Source organism: Oxyura jamaicensis, chromosome 13, assembly GCF_011077185.1.
Source record: "Oxyura jamaicensis isolate SHBP4307 breed ruddy duck chromosome 13, BPBGC_Ojam_1.0, whole genome shotgun sequence".
NCBI classification, from domain to species: Eukaryota; Metazoa; Chordata; class Aves; order Anseriformes; family Anatidae; genus Oxyura; species Oxyura jamaicensis.
The window spans coordinates 16,992,652-17,009,545 of record NC_048905.1 but is presented as its reverse complement, the minus strand read 5'-3'; the positions used below and the strand labels follow the sequence as shown (position 1 = coordinate 17,009,545).

Sequence of the window (16,894 nt, the reverse complement as noted above, 5' to 3'; positions counted from 1 at the left end):
TCAGCAGCTCTGCTCCTACCCCGACACAGGGAAACACTCGGCAAATTGTTTTAGCTTAGCCTATGACCCACGGACGGTATTTTTTGGTAACAACTGGTTCTCAGAAGCATGAGGAAAAAAAAATGCTTTCAGCTGGGGGATATGAGCAATTAACGCGGGATCCATTAAAATGACAAGGCGTTGGATGGAGTGCACGACCCCGCGAAGTTACGCTGTATTAAGAATGTATTTGGCTATTTCTACATGGGAGCCCGGTCTGAAGATAAAGATTTATCTGTTTAATATTAAGGGATTTCGGCAGACACAATGGTTAAAAGCAGCTATTTAAAGATGTAAATTTGAGTACAAGATCCAAACATGCTCTACACAAATGCACATATTTGCATTTCATTCTCTACGTTATATTTACATCCACTTTTTCATGTACTTATTGCAGTGCAATTTGTGAAAGCCTCGACAATTAAGGCTTAATCCAACCATAATAAAATGCAATAGCATTTATATAAAAAGCAAAAATTAAATCCCGACTTCAACAGAAGTCGTATTAGGCCCCCAAAGCCTAAGCACAATGAAAAATCTGCATCATTACAGTTCATAAAAGCATATTTATTCACATCGCCTCACTCCCCTCTTACTCCATGCTACGTTTAAAATTCCTGATCACGACCTGCACCTGTGATTCCTACAAGGGTTATATCTAAAACGTTGGCTGCTATCCGTTTATGTGAGCAATAGAGGATAGCCGTAGACAAGCCAGCACCGCTCCGACGAATTTTGCTGCAGTGAGCCTGGCAAGGAGCTTTGCTTCCAGCCAAGAAGTCTTCAGCTAGTCCGTAAATCACAGACTGGACTTCCTTTTGCTCAGGAGTCTACGCAGCTCTATTGGTAAGCTTCCTCAGGAGAAGTAGAACAAACAGACACACCAAAACACTCGCGTCTTGAGTTTAAGGAAAAAGGAAGGAAAAAAACAAACCAAAACAAAAACCACCTTAACTTCCACAAAGCATCCTGCTGGCTGCACGCTGTGCTTTCTACGACTCACCAGAGTTACATCAGACAGCCTCTGCTCCTCCAAAGCCATTTCACGGCACCTTTCTGTCCACTGAGCTGGCACCCAAAGAGACAGGCACTCATTCTGCCCTTCGCCGTCTCTGCAAGCTCCAACAACCAAACTGAGCCCCTCTTGCACTAATGAACCAACTTGAGGCCGTGCTAATTATAACCGGGTGGGACCGTTTCTCTGGGCATGGCAGCTTCACCGGCAAACGCCTGGGATGAAGTGGAAACGATGCTCCGCATCAGCTGCTCCTCCTGGCAGGCGAAGCGACGCCCGTGTAATGTTTCTGAAAATCACCAGGATGCGCGAGCAGACCCTGCAGGACCGACGTGCCCACGCTGAGGCACTCGTGCACGCTCCCGGGGGCTCTGGCCAAGCTGCCCGTGGGTGTCACCGACTGGAAGTTCTCGGGAAGCTGCTGCAGGTAACGCACCTTGCACGCCCTGTCTGCACTGCCACGCTTTCCGACCTGAAAAGTTTGCAGGAGTAGGTGCAAGGTTATAGTGCCTAAGGATGTCCCCAGCAGATGGTGGGAATTTGGGAAACCTGCCAGGATTTTGTTTTCGAAAGCTGGAGACTAAAGCTTCAGAAAATAGCTATTAGCATCTTAATTTGCAACTGTTGCATAAAGGAATTACACAAAAGGTACATAAAAGGCGGCTATTCAAGCGAGCAAGCTTTTTAACTCATGAAGGAGTGTTGGCTCTTTGAGATAATAAAAAAGACATTTCGAGCAGCAAATTTTGCAGGGTTAAGTTGCAGCGAGCACTGCTGCTTTCAGAAGTTTCTCTCATGGCATAAAAGGAGCTTGCCCACCTCTCCCCCTCCCCTGGCCCACAGAACAGGGACATTTCACATTTTGCCCCAAGCACAGCCGTAACGCCAGAGGTGCCCTGAAGCTCCCACTCAGCTGGGGACGTCAGAGCTCCTCCAGCAACGAACAAGAAGCCGAGAACTGACCAGCGGCAGGCCAGGCAGAGAAAGGTGGGGATGGGGAAAAGCGGGTGAGGAGGGAGCAGGGAAAGCGCGAGGTTTGCATAGCGAGCAGCACTCGCAGCATCCCACCTGCCTGCCAAGCTGCTCAGTACTTGCCACCTGCCCACTTATGTAAAGCTCTTCCAGGTTTACAACAGCTTGAGAACGAGGACGGAATGCCCAGCTCTAAATCAGCGCTTCACACCGGCACGCCATATGCTGGCCCGCACTTAGGCAGTCACCAGAAGCGTTAACAGAGATTATTTGAAAATGATTACAGTTTATTCACGCTGAGAATCCCTTCTTGCACCAAGGCTCAGAACACCTATGCAAAGAGTTTTTTGTAAACTGCATTTTTCCACAAATTCTCAGTTTTCTGTTGCGCTCTTTAAATATTTTAATTTTTATTTTGTTTTAGACTGACGGAGTTGATTACTGAGGTATTAATTTACAGTGATGTTTTGAGGGGGAAATTACTTCAGGAAAATAAAATCAGAAGGCATGAGTTACTCTCCTTCATAAAATTTTTCATTTTTTTTATAGCTTGAAAGGGATTTAATGCTTTATTGAAATTCTGAACATCAGTACTTCACCTGAACAGTCTCCCAGCAGTAAATTCCCCTAAATGTTCCCCATTTAGTTAAGGATTAAAACCTTCTCTTGCAGCAATAAGTAACGACAGCACGCCGATGAGGACCCTTATCTTATCGATCTGTGCTGGACTACTTTAATAATCTGTATGCTAATGTACAGCACTCAGAGCTCAGCATTTTCATTAGAAAAATATTAAAAAGTGAGGAAGACAATCTGGAAAGATAGAGTGAGAAGCTCCAAAAAAAAGCCAAGATGCAATCCCCAGCAGTAAAAGGAGGCAGAGGAGAAGTGGCCGAGGACCTGGGACGAGGACAATGCCCCAGGCAGGGAGCATCTCCTTCCAGGCTGCCCCAGGACACGCAGCGGGGAGACGTGGGAGGAAATAAGAGATGGAGCTCTGGGACACATCAACAGAGACAGCGCAACCTTCTGGGAGGGAGTTTTGTCACAAGCGTGCAGGAGAGCCTGCCAAGCAGTCAGGGCTACCAAAGGGCTACCTTGCTGGCAGAGGTCTCCAGCAAGGAGCAGCTTTCCCTGGGGTAAAGAGGGCCAAGGACACACTGGTGCCGCGCACAGCGGGACCTCACCTGGTTCATCCTTGTACCCTGCACTGCAGGGCAACAGCAATGCAGGGGACGGCATGTGGAAGTGTTAGAGGGAAGCTAAAGCTCTTTTTTTTGTTGTTGTTATTACTGCAGATTTAATCACATATTGCTGAACTTTGTAATATCTGAAGCCATAAAACTTATTGAAGAGAGTTCAGCTGAAGGACTATAAATACCTAAATTAATTTTTCATACTCAGAAGATATCCAGACAAGCTTCATAATCCTAGAATCCCCATTTGAGAGCTCTCTGTAGACTTTTCTCCAACCCCCTGCGCGGTAATATTAACAGCTAGATGCGTGCAGTTAACTGACTTTGCCCCATGGGAGGCTGCAGGTGCAACCACAGCTGCTCGCGGCATGCCACCGAGGGGGCTGCCGCTCTCTGCCCCCCTCCATTGTTCCAGCCCCACGCTGGACATCCCTGCCTGGCTCAGCATCAGCTGCTGGGGTGGGACACTGCCTGGGCTGAGGAGGCCACAGGGCAAGGTGTGGGGAGACCACACTGCTGGGACCACACCGTTTGGTGGCAGTTTGCTCAAAGACCTCAGGCTCACAAGCCACCTCTGCGACGTCCCTCATGCCAGCCTCCAAAAACACCTGACTCTCCATCCCCTGTATCACAGACTTTCTCTGGGATCAGCAAAACTCCTCCTGAGGGGGGTTCAAGGTCTTTCTAAAACCCAGAATAGCTCTGAAGGGTGACTCTGTGCTGGGATGGAAACCTCTTTCCCCTGCAGAAAGATCCTTTTGCAGAAGAAGCCTTGTGAGTCTGAAGGGGTAGAGGACTACTGGGAGCCCACGAGGAGCCACGGGTTTTGCACATGCAGGGACTGCTGAGAAGAGCCCTTATCGCATGAACAGAAAAGCATAAATCACCCTTTAAGAAAGGAGAAAAAAAAAAAAAAAAGCATGAAGCTTGTCAATTCTCCTCCCTGTTTAACACCACCAAAATCTATTTTTCCATTTATCTGCACCTTTTGTTGTATTGATCAGCAGCACGAAGTGAAGATGGTGGCAAAGTGTCTTTTTATAGAGCGCGGGTGCAGGGAGCTACAACAGTGTCCCCGGGTTGGCAAAGCCTGTGCAGGTCCCCTGCCACTCACCACTCCCCAGTGCTGTTAGGTGTAGGGACACGTCACGGTACTATCAAAGACAAAAAGGGATTTCAGTTTCTGCTGGTTACAGCTGCTCCATTCCCAGGTACAGTTTCTCACGTTGATTATGAACAATTTTCATTATTGAGCTCGTGCTTTCCTGATCAAAGAGAACTGCAAGCTGCCAGCAGAAATATAATTGCAATAAACCACTGGCTAATATCTTACTTAGGTGCGTTTTGTTACGGAGCATTCAGGGTGTTTTTCTCCCTACTGTAACAAATATCAAACCAAATGCAATAATAAAAGTAAAATTAAGACCAGCATTTTCTGAAGTACTCAGGTGTTTCTTCTCTCCACATTATTTACCATCGATCTCAGAGCAGAAGATCTGTGTCAATGTTAAGTGCTTTTTAAAACCTTTAAATGTCAAAGATGAATGCAGGTGCTAACAGGTACCTTAGAAATATGCATAACTTCATATGGCAAGTCCTGCCTTTATGTGCTATAAAAACTATTTCATATCCAACTCTTGCTTGCTTGCTCGATATTTGAAATACCTCAACAGGGATAAAGCTCGTGTTGGCTCTGCTTTAGACAATACCTACTCACCCAATATCCAATTCAGCCTAAGTCGGAACATTATGTCTACAACAGTTTAAAGTATTTTCCTTGACACTCTAAGCTAGATGTTTTTGCCTTACTCAGAGCAGTATTTTTTTTTAGATTTTCCAACTCTATCACTCAGAAGTCACAGCAATCTACAAACGTTATCCAAAAAAAACCATACAAGTTTATATTAAAAAAAAAAGAGAGAGAAATTTTATGCTCCCTGATCAAAACATTTCTTGAAGCATTTTGGCAGACGCAGCTTCAGGCTGCTTTGTGATCAAATGAACATTATGAGATGAAGTTAACAAAATGTCAGTAAATAGGTTAAAGATCTATCTAGAGATACAGTAATTCCACCTGATTACTTTGAAATGTCAGAGGTCTTCCCGCTGCTTGGGAGGGATGACGGCTTTTTCTGGAGTCATTCTTAGGAGTATGGAGACAAGACTTGGGGGTTCCAGGCAGCTGGGTTTCCCCTGGGACATACACTTTTGGGACAACTGTATTTTATCTATGTCATTGTCAGGAAAAATAAGTGATACTTTTCCATTCCTAGAGCTCTGGTTACCAAAAATAAGAGTACAGATCAGATGCCGTTTCAAACTCGCTCCACTCTCATGACCCTACCGGCATCAAACAGGGTAAGGAGCATTTCTCAAACACTTCTTCAGTTCTTGATCTGTTTTGAAGCCTCCAAAATAGCAAGACTGAAAGGAAAAAAAAATCTGAGCCGTGTACCTGTTTATGTAACGTGAGGAAAAACACCCTTGCCCAATGCAAAAAAAAAATGCTGTCAATCTAAGAAAGTGCCAAAACCTAACGGGAGCTGCCCAAACTCCCACCAGGGCAGAAGGGGGCTGCAGCAGCATTGCCCCTGTGAACAGAAACAGAGCTGTTCAGCTCGGTTTTAACAGAGCCCAAGGAACTGGCTGTAACCGATGAGTCCCGAGCTGCAACCTGTCCACCTTCCTAAAGTGATCTCAAAGTACCCGTGCTCCGATTTGCGCCGACTCATTATGTAAAATAAAACCTAGCTGAAAGCCAGTGTGGGGCCACAAAATGCCTGCAATTATCTCTCAGTTCTGTTCCAGCACAAGCGCAGCAAAATCTCCTGGGTTCGGAGGAGCTGGGATTTTTGTCTTAATAGTGCTTTACTTCCTCGACACCGCACTGCTTCAGCAAGATTTTCTGCAGGTCTGTTCAGCTTTAACAAGCTCTTTTACCATTAAAACAAAACCAAATGTGTCTGGGAGTACTAAACATGTTCCACGAGACCCTGTTTTACTGTGACGCTGAGAATGACAATGCCAAATTACGAGCCCAAGACAGATGTGTCCAGATGAGCGGGGCATCTCACACACATGCTGGGCATGGAGCTCCGGCCCGGCACTACCTGAGGCCCTGCTGTGCTCAGGGCCTGGTCCCCAGAGCTTTTTCACTTCTGGGAAACCATTCTTACGAATAATTTCCTCAGGAAAACAGCCACACCTCCCACAAGCAGGGTGAAGGATGAATTCTGATGAAAACCACGGTGTGGAATAAATGGGAAGTCGGGGACGGAGAGGTGCTGGGCTGTGACCATGGGCCCTCACCACAGGCCCAGCTGAGCTGTGTCTCCATGCAAGGCTCCAGCTCCCTGCAGCGCGTCAGAAACCCACAGATGAGCAATGGCTTCGGCACCCCAATGCTTTGGTAGCCCTGACTGCTGTATTCTTGGGAAACAGGGACAGCTGGGCAGGCATTCGTGGCATGGGATTCCCCACTCAAGCACAAATACAACATTGGCCAGATTAAAACAGCACTTCAGTAGTTTTCTTTTAGACTGTTTTACAGCTCGGGCCAGAGGAATGCAGAAGACAGAACCCAGCAAAACCCACCACGTGGCAAGGGACACCCAAAACAAAGATACTTTTACTTCTGAATCTTTCCCTCACTAGATCCCGAGCACAGCTCTGATCCAAACCAGACAAACTACCGGAGGTTCCTGCAGGCCCACAGGTGACTTGGCTTGGGCAGCCAGGTCCCCTGCAAGGCACCCAGGTGCTGTGCCGAGGGACCACTACAGGCAGCTGGCGCTGCTGTCTGACACTGTTTAGTAGTTTACTCATGGCCAGGCTCTGAGGATCACATTTCCTAACGAGACTTGCTTTAATTAGCTATGCTGATCCTCCCAGAGGAGCACCAAGACAGGGCTTCCGCAGCAAGGAACTGCACAAACCAAGTTAAACCCCACTTTGTACAAACAGGCAGGAACATTTGCTTAGTGCCAACACTCCTGTTAGCAAACCAATTTGCTAAAATATTCATGAATAGCAAACTAAAGGGCCATGCATACAGCCAAAGTACTCCCATACAAAATAAAATATTCGCCGCAAATGTTTTTGTGGTATTTACTCTAGATTTACTGGGGGAAATCAACAAAATCGTAAGAATGCCAAAAACCTCTGTGGAGGGAGCTGCTGTGCCAGGCTGGTAAAGAGGCAATGATGCTGCTAAGGCAAAGTGTTGTCCCAGCTCTGATGGCAAAGCAAAAGCTCTGCGTATGTTTTGGATGCACCCAGGTTCTTTCCCTTGAGCCTTTCTGAGCAGATAAATAAATGAAGTCCCGCTAACACCTCAGTTAGTCCTCTGAAATAATTTCAGAAATAAAATTCCTTGCATTACTCCTGGACGACAGCTGCATTCACTGAATTCTCCTCATCTGAGTTGCCAGTGGGGCAGAAGCAAAGAGAGCATGCAGGAAACAGGAAAACTGAGCCGGACCCTGAAACACGATTGCAGTCATCATGGGGAGAGAGAAAACACCATGCATTTACAGGGCGAACCTCTTGCAGGTGAACCTTTGTTTAGCCCATCAGGCTGTTTCGAGTGAAAACAACTCTCACTCGAAAGGAAAACACAGATCTTCCTTTTGTTTGGACTCTTCATGCCAATAGGCTTTCTACTATGAAGGTTACATTTAAATACAAGTGTGAGCGAGCAAGTTTCTCACTCCACATTGTACAGTTCTTCCCACCTCTGAATTTTTCACTGAAAGAGGAAAAAAACGAGCTGCATTTTTCTCCATTTCACACTTTTAAGGATGGCAAGGATTTTTTTGTTCAGCAAGACTGTTGCAAGACAAGGATGCTGCAAGTGCATTCGCAAAACTGCAAGATTTCCTTTCCTGTGCCAAACCTCAACACAGAGCAACGTTTTGGGCAAGTACAGCAGCTTAAAACCTGGGCTTAAACCCGCTGCTCAGAGCACCATGGGCAGTGCAGCTCCAGGCTTACAGACATCGTGGACCACAGCCACATCTCTGCTGACTGGTACTTGTTGCATCCAGCTCAGGCACAGCTATTCAGTAGCTCCCACCGGTCTGTGCCTCTCCTTCACCCCCGCAAACCTACAAGAAAAACTGCTCACACCTTGGGATTTTAAAGGGATTCTTAGAGAGATTGGGATGATTTAACAAGAGCTCTGATAGCCACTTCTATGACCTTGAGGAAGTTACTGGTTGTCTACCGGACTGCGATTTCTCCTCTGTAACACGAGGATTACTGTTTTCTGGCACACAGGGCTGCTGCAAGGTCTGATTCACTAATCTTTGTCAAGCATTCTGACTCGTTTTTTTTTTGTTTGTTTGTTTTGTTTTGTTTTGTTTTTTCCCCAAAATAGGAAATAAAAAATCTTCTCAAAGAGTCGCTAGCAGAGTCCGAATCCGCAGACCATTAGCTCGGCACGTCGAGTTTTGGCATCCATGGGAACAGGTCCTTTTCACAACAAGGAGGGAAAGCAGACAACCTTACTGCCAGCACCTTGTGTGCCTCCTACTCGAATACAGTTTCCCTACAATATGCTAAGAAGCAACCCGAGAATTACAAAGGGCTTTATTGATGCCTCCTGCTGAGCAGCTCCGGCAGGGTGCTCATTTGAAGTAGCATTGCTCTGACTTCACGACACCTCCTGTAGGACTCATCCCTCCCGAGCATATTAGCAAAAAGTGTTTGTTAAATCACGGAGCTGAGACAGGAACTCCGACAGAAGCTGGATGGGTTTTTCCTTGCAGTCACTTAATTGAATCTGCGGCATCGGGTCTGTCAGGATCCCCCAGCATTCAAAATTCCAATTTGTTCCAAAGAATTTTATATTGAGCACCCAGTAAAAATTTGCATTTGTGCTGAATACCTTTTAATCAACTATTCTGAAATGTCAGTCCTTTTTATCTTTAAAGCACTTCTAAATCTCCTCTCCCGAGTCTCCCCTAATTCTAAAATTCATTTTATATATTCATTTTCCTTGAGTCAGTTTCCAGCAGCCTTTATTGCAACCTAATTGTCTTAAGTTTTAACGCTCATCTCTACCTTTTAACCTTTTCAGATTTCTTTTCAAAGTGATCTCTTGGTCTCTCTTTCTCCTTCTATTAAGACTTCACCTGGCCTCCGTTTCAGCACAGAGCCTGGCCCCAAAGTGCACCAGCAGCAGCCCGGCCACTTCCACCACACTCCTCAGGGGGAACTTCAGCAACAGGAGTGACAGAAGGAGCCGGAGCAATGAGCAGGGCCCGGCAGAGTTTTATAGAATAGAAGTCCATTCGGGGGAGGGCTCACACACACACACATCAGCCTTGCACTCCAATGGTGCTCTACAGAAACACAACCTTTTCCTCCAGGAATCGTTGCTCACTGCACCTCTGCCTCCAGATTAACGTCAGTTCTCCATACAATGAACATGATCATTTACCTAGGGTTGCATCCCAGAAAAAGCATCTTAACACCAAAGCCAGCAGAAGTCATCCTACAACTCTTCCAACGAAGCAGGACAACCGCCCGGCTGGCTGTGAGCATCTCTCAGGCTGTTCATTGCTCCTCTGTCAGCAGCGATGAACGTGGCGTGTTCACCATCGTCAAATGATTTACTTGTTTCAGGAAGAGGAATGATTTAAAATTCACCTGCCACCGCTTCGCTGAACATTAGTAGGTGCTTGTAACAACAATAGGTACACGAAGAAATCTCAGGAAGCCGTTTGATCAGAAATTCAACTGAATAAAACTTTAATCTAAATATCCCTTCTGCAGGAGAGGACTTGAGTAGGATTCCTGATGCAAAACCGAGTGTGGCCACGGAGCATCCAGAATTAGGTTTGATGAGCAGCCCTCCCTGCCAGCACCCCTTGGGAAAACGCACTCTGAAGTCTGCAGCTAGACACAGCTGTATTTTCTTAACATCTGACACGTGACCAATTCTCCAAATTACTGAGGAAGCAACATGGGAGTCAAAACTGGAACTATAAACAGGGAAAAATGCTATTGCTGTAGCAGGGTTGGTGCCACAGGGATGGTCTAATGTGCACAGGCTTTACAGGGAAGAGCACTATCTTTTAATAGATGAACTTAACATTTGGGACAAAAGGCAGGTGAAATTTTGAGCGTGTAACTTCTTCTCAGGAGTACAGGAGACTCAGCAATCCACAGGCTCAGTAAACGTGTCACTTTTTAATCCTGACTTCATCCTCTCATGCCCCACTTTTCCAGCATTTCTCCACTTTCTCGCTACCCAGAAATGAGCAGTTTGGAAAATTGCCAGTAGAATGGTGAGAGCTAATATTAAAGTTCAACAAAGTAAGAAAGCAAAGATTTTCTCTAATGTTTCCTGCGTAGGGCTCTTTAATATTTAATTGTGCTTTAAGCTCCCGAATTCATGGAAAATAGATAACATTAACCTGGTTTGCAGAGAAGAAAACTGACGTGGACACAGTCCAGAATGCCTTCAAATCACTAGAGGCATGCGTCAGATACAAGCAATAGAGAAGGGAAGGTAAAAATGAAGGAAACATCCCCTGAGGTACTGAGGGTTGTGGTCAGCAGTGCAAATACTGACACAGGGCTCCAACGGGTGAGTGCAAGCCACATCCCTGGGTCTCCTCTCACATCCTTTACTTCGATTCTCCATCCTCTTCCTCCTCTGCTTTCATTTCCCATCTCAGCTGCTAAGGCTGTGCAGTGATCAAGTGTCTTTTAAAATGAAAACGTATGGAAAATAATCTTAAAAACCTGCGACATCCTCCTACGGGATTCCTGTTACCAAAGCCAGGAGCAAACTGCCTCGTGTTCGCATCCTCACATCGATCAATAGAAGTTCCACGAGTTACCCCAAAGATGGATGCGCTCTGTTTGTAAGGAATTAAGCTGTCAGTCACATTTAGGAGGATTCAACCTGACAAGCCAGGTAAAATTGATCATTCCTCAGAAGTCTCGGTGGAGAGAGCTGAAAAACCAGCATGGGAATAACAAGAAACCCTTTTGGTATATGGAATCCTGAAGTATTCATTGTATTAAGAACTGTATCAGCTCTGGTGAGAGCAAACACCTCTGTTACATACAGCGCTTACCTTTCTTTACAACACTTGAAACCCCAAATATGTTTGCACTGGACGCTGAAAAGCTCATTGCAGGCGGGTCCTGCCTGTTGGAGACCCCCCAGCCTCCGGCGGGGCGTTAATTGTACACCTCCCAGTGGCTCTGCATCCACCTCGCTGCCACCAAACCAGCCTGTCAGCAGTGCTGCGGGTTCAAACTGGCAAATATTAATTGTCAGCTGGGAAATCGGCCGTTAGCTCCCACAGGCTTTTCCAGCTGGAAAGCCACGGAGCGCTAAGCGGCGCGGACTTCTCCGCAGCCTGCAGCCCCGCCTGCAATCCTGTTTGCTTTACAACCGCTAAATGAGAGAAACATTCAACACCTTCCCCGAGATGTTTTGAAATGCTATTTTCTTGAACCAATGACTTCGGCGAGTAACAAAGCACAGAACAAACACATGGGCAATAAATAAAGCACCAAAGGAACGAGCCACCGCCACCCCAGGCTGGATTCGTAACTACTCCAGCTTGCTGCGCTGATGCTTTGCATGAGGGATCAGCCTGGCTTTTTTTCCCCTCCAAGTTTGTAATTACCTGTTTTTTAAAAAAACATCTAAGCACTGACAGTTTTCTGTCAACACACAGAAGACGACCATTTTCTGTACCTGGAAATAAAACACTTTTGAGAACCGGAGGAAAGACATGCGAGAAGTTGGGAGTGAAAGATGCACGCGGACATCATAACGGTACGACCATCCGTGCCCACCCGCCGGGCACGCCTGCACACAGCCTGGCTCTGTCCCCTCTGCTCCACGTGCATCAACAGCAGGGCAGAACGAGGCACTTGCAGGGAGCGTGCACACCTGCACACGCGGGCACAAATGTGCAGACGTAGGCACGCGCGCTTCGAACGACGACGTACAGGATTGTGGTACGAAACGTGAGCAGCCACCCAAAGCTCACCGCCAGCAGTGTGGCTGCATGCTAAGGAGGGAAGGCAGGCAGCTGGTCTTCCACGCTGATTTATTTCCATTTTCCACCCCAAATCTGTACAAAAATATGATTTATTACGGGGCATAAAGTGACCTGGTGTGAGAAGGAAAATTACAAATATTTGCCTCAGGAAAAAAGGCGTGTGTTTTAAATAACAGGACGCCAAATTACTGAAAAAATTACTGCTGACATTCTGGGAGAGCTAGGAGGAAGAAAGAACAGGACTAGAATACCAGAGCACAGACCTGATTCTATAATGCCGCATCTTTCCACATAAAACTCTGTCAGGTCTCATAACATTATTTATTAGAAGTTGGACTGAATAAAAAGAAATAAAATGAATGGGGTAATGAGCACAGGTACAGGGCATTTCCATGATGTAATGTTCAGGAATTTGGTCGACTGCTCTGCACAGAACTCACGCCAGAGCTCCAATTAAATCTGAGCGGCTGCGGTGCAAAGCCACTCGAAATCCCAGCCAGAAAAAGAGAGCTTTTTATGAAAAAAAAACACACAAAACACCCGGATAAAGAGAGTTTGTCAGAACCGGAGAAAATAAGGAATGGGCTTGGGCAATAATGCAGCTGCCCTTCCTCTAACGGGGGCTCGACTGACAGCAAGGCACTTCAGGGCTGCTGATCTAGAAGAAGGTGGGGAGGAGGAAAAAAGAAAGAGAGAGGGGAGAAAAATACTACTAAATCCTGAAAATGGAACAACATAGCACTAAACAGAGATATTTTTTTTTTTTTTTTCTAGTGTATTTACGCTGCTAGAGAAGTAAATTGCTCCTGTGTTTCTGGAGAAAGAGAAGAGGTAAGGGGAGAAAATCTGTACTGAGCGGCGTGTGTGCAGCTTTCGCTGGCCAAAAATAATGAGAGAAAAATGAGGGAAGAGACTGAGTGGGTGTAAAAAGTCAAAAGGAGAGAAAAATGAATAGAAGTGGAAATAAAGGAACTGCTGCTATAGAAAAGCAAAGTGTAGTCCAAATCGCTGTGCTAAATGATATAGCAGCATTATGCAAGGCATTTATTCAAATCGGAACATATCCAGGCCAACTGCTCATTTTGGACATCTGTGGGACAATTGTCATCATGAGCACAGATATCTTTCTGGCTTTCAGTTACTGGAGTGCTCTTGGGAAGAGGAACTTCTTTCTTCTCCTCTTCGGCAAAGAGGAAAAGATTTTTATCCTTCTGCGTTTTGTTACCTGCTCAGAACCTCCAAGCACTTAAACCAAAAACCTTTTCCTACAGGAAAACCAAGCTACGTTTCATCCTGGTGAAAACGATCAAGGAGGGCTCCACCAGCTCTGTGTAGGAGTGACATTTCTCCTGAGACCTCTGGATGCAGGATTTCTGCTTTTCACTATTTTCCTTTGGGCTCTAAGCTCCAGAGGAAGTTTTTCTACCCATTTATCAGTTGTGTTGTTGACTGAGAGCGTTTGTATTTTCATTTTTAACTGCTGGGCAGCTACAGGCAACTGTGCTGCACCGGAGGGTGCAGGATGAGGCCCGTGGAGATGGGGCCATGATGGCTGGGACCATCCCAGCTCCCCCAGGCTTCCCCGTGCCTTTGCCACCGTGCCCATCCGCCTGGCCGGCCTCACCCAGCAGGGCCAGCTCCAGGTCTGCAAACCGAGGAGTGCTGCCCTCCGAGAAATCTGGCAAAGACTGGGGCGATCTGCCCGTTTGCTGCCACCAGCGGTGCCCACACCCGGTCCACGCTCACCGAGCGTACGAGTGCTTTTCCAGGTTGCTCTCAAAACCACACGTATTGATGCCACACAATGCTACGGACGCATCTGATGACTGCGCTCTTCGCATACGATGAATGTGTTGGAAGTCCCAAACAATCCTTTCCCAAATGACCGACCACAAACAAAACCAAGCTCTCTGCTGTCCACTTCGTTATCAGCTTACTGCGGATAGATCCAGCTCGGTCACAAGAAGGGAACCGGGGTCATTTCATCTCTGCTGGACTCCACTTTGTCACCGGTAACTGGCAGAGCACACAGACGCTACCTGCGGTGTCACTTGGATACTTCTGGGCAGGGCCTTAAATCTGAATGGAAGAAGGCAACTGGGACAATAAAACAGGAGGGAGCCCACTCATCAGCCTAATTACACTCAAATAATTAAACTGTCTACTTGACTGAAAATATCTTTTGCACCTTTAAGATTTTTCTCCAGTTGCAAAGTCTTACACCTGATGTTATATTTACAACGCTACTGGATAAATCTCAAGATTAATAGCTTAATGTGAATTTCTGTATTAAAAAAATAATAATAATTCATTCTTGGTTTACAAACAGGAGACTAAGGTACAGTGAAACGAGAGGACACACAGAAGGTTACCTGGGAACCACACATCAGAAACCAGAGCTGAAGCCAAATATTCCTCAGTCCCACTCTGTCAGATTATGCCCCTCTTGAAGTCTTTTTTTTTTTTTTTTCCCCTACATTTTATCTCTGCAGACAGTGGTGAAAAGTGCTTTATTTACTCATGCCGGAAGAGAAGAGGGTTCACTTCTTTCTTCCCTTCCATAAAGCTTTTATTTTGCTGAAAAGCAGATTCAGGCAGTGCCCTGTTGCAAGAGTTTAAGGGTTACTTTAAAGCAGGACACGAAACCACTGCTTTCTGACATCATTTCACGGTGTGTTCAGGGAAGTATTCAAGCGTGACACTGTATCATTAGGTATAATACAGCCATTCCAGAGGCGCTGATTACTGCAATGAGAACTCATTTTCTTTAACACTGTATGTGATAAGGAACGAATAAAAACGCAGGCCAGAAACATCGCTGTAAAAAGGGAGGCTACGTACAGGAATGAACAAACTGTCTGTAGCCCCCTTTTTGGGAAAGGAAACCTGTGGCACCACGTGGGAGCTGGGGGGCTGGTGAACAGCTGGGAGGTTAAGATCTGAAGTTCCCCTCCCAACCTCTCCAGGACCTTTCCCGTGCTGCAGTCCCACCTGCCTCCTACTCAGGGATGGAGGCAGCTCCCAGCCAGGTCCGTGCCCGGATCCCACTCGATACCGAGAGACACAAATGCCAGGAGCGGAGCAAGGCCCAAGCAACCTTTGTAGATGCTCCTTTTTAAAGCAAACCCAACCCCAAAACCCAAACTCTTCACCTGCACCTGCTCACATTCCGTCTCTGCAAACATGCCGTTAAGTGATCCTCTTCCACGATTAACACCACACCAGCTCTTCAAGGCACAAGAACAGTAATGTGCTCCTAGCTACCAAGGGTATCACGAGGGTATGTTTAAAAGGCTCTCTAAAAGGACCCCTCTGCCTTAAACAGGCTCCTCTAGCACCATGCACTCACAAGCGGTGGTAAATGCGCGCCCGTGATGGATAGCTGTGCGTGCAGCCTAACTCCTCAGGGGCTGAAGTGCCCATCGAGCTGGAGATAAAGGAATTATTTTCATATTTGATCACGTAAATGTCACTGGAGATATTTGCAACAAGCCGCTCCAATCTTCCCGTAGGTATATGGAGTTTTATTTGACAATGGGTTTTCAAGATCTACTCTGGTGAAGCCTTTGTAAGACCTCTCGTCAGAAATAAAATAATTTAATGACTTCCTCCGCTCCCTGGCATTCTATCACACGCTCCTGTTACTGCAGCCCACTTGATTTGTGACAGGATGGTACACAGCCTACAGCACATGGATGGAAAAGACACAGGACTCCGTCCCAGCAGTGATTTGGTGCAGTGATGGTAACAGAATTTCCTATCGTACCCATCACACTGACGATGTGTGCATCCCAGAACTGCCTTTAACATCACAGCCGAGCCACCATCACGCCTGAATGCCCAGCGGGCTCGGGCCTCCCTGCACAAGAGGAGAGGCAATACGGGAATATGAGGCTTCCCCTGCCCCACGAAGCCCAAGTCCATATCCCTCCTCCTGCACGTGGCCTCCATTCACACTCCTAACAACCGCACCGCTTCCCGAGATGGGCATAACAGAACCAACAAATCCGAAGCAAGGTTTGAAGTTTTAGGTAGAAACACCCAATTATTATTCGCAGAAACCCATATTGCTGTGAGCTAAATCTCAGCAGTAAGCCAGTGAATTCGGCAGAGTAAAGGAATACCTGTTTTTACCTACATGCTACATACACGTTTATGTGGCTATAAAGTTTATCCAAAGATTGCATAAGTTATTCTGGAAAAAATGATGCAAAAATAACAAGCAGTTTGGAACAGCTGCACGATGAGCGTTGTTCTGGACACAGGCATTTATGCAACGAACTGAACCACTCCTTATTTTCTGCAGTAACACATCTCCAGCATCCATTTCTTTGCCTCTCGTTCTTCTGTTCTGATGGGACACTTTCCAACCAGCTTACTTAGTCTCAACAGCTTCTCCTTTGCCTGTGTCATTTCCCTAAGCAGGCCGAAGTGCAGTTATCAGCTGTGCTCCCAAAAGCCCCCAGCATGCCCACCTACCAACCCTGTTGTGAACCAGAGCAGCTGGTGAACCGTACTGCTCAGCTAATTGACACTGAGCTCCCACATTCAGTTTTAGGAGAAAATTACGATTTTTTTTTTCCTCATTTGCACAACCAACTTTTTAAATACCACGTACTTTTTTTCATAATGTCTTGGTC

At 46.3% G+C, this 16,894-nt stretch overlaps 1 protein-coding gene across 4 annotated transcripts in view; it reads right to left on the bottom strand.

Moving 5' to 3' along the window:
* Positions 1–16,894, bottom strand: part of FSTL4 (follistatin like 4) — a 209,931-nt gene that overhangs the window by 124,736 nt on the left and 68,301 nt on the right. The window lies entirely within an intron of this gene.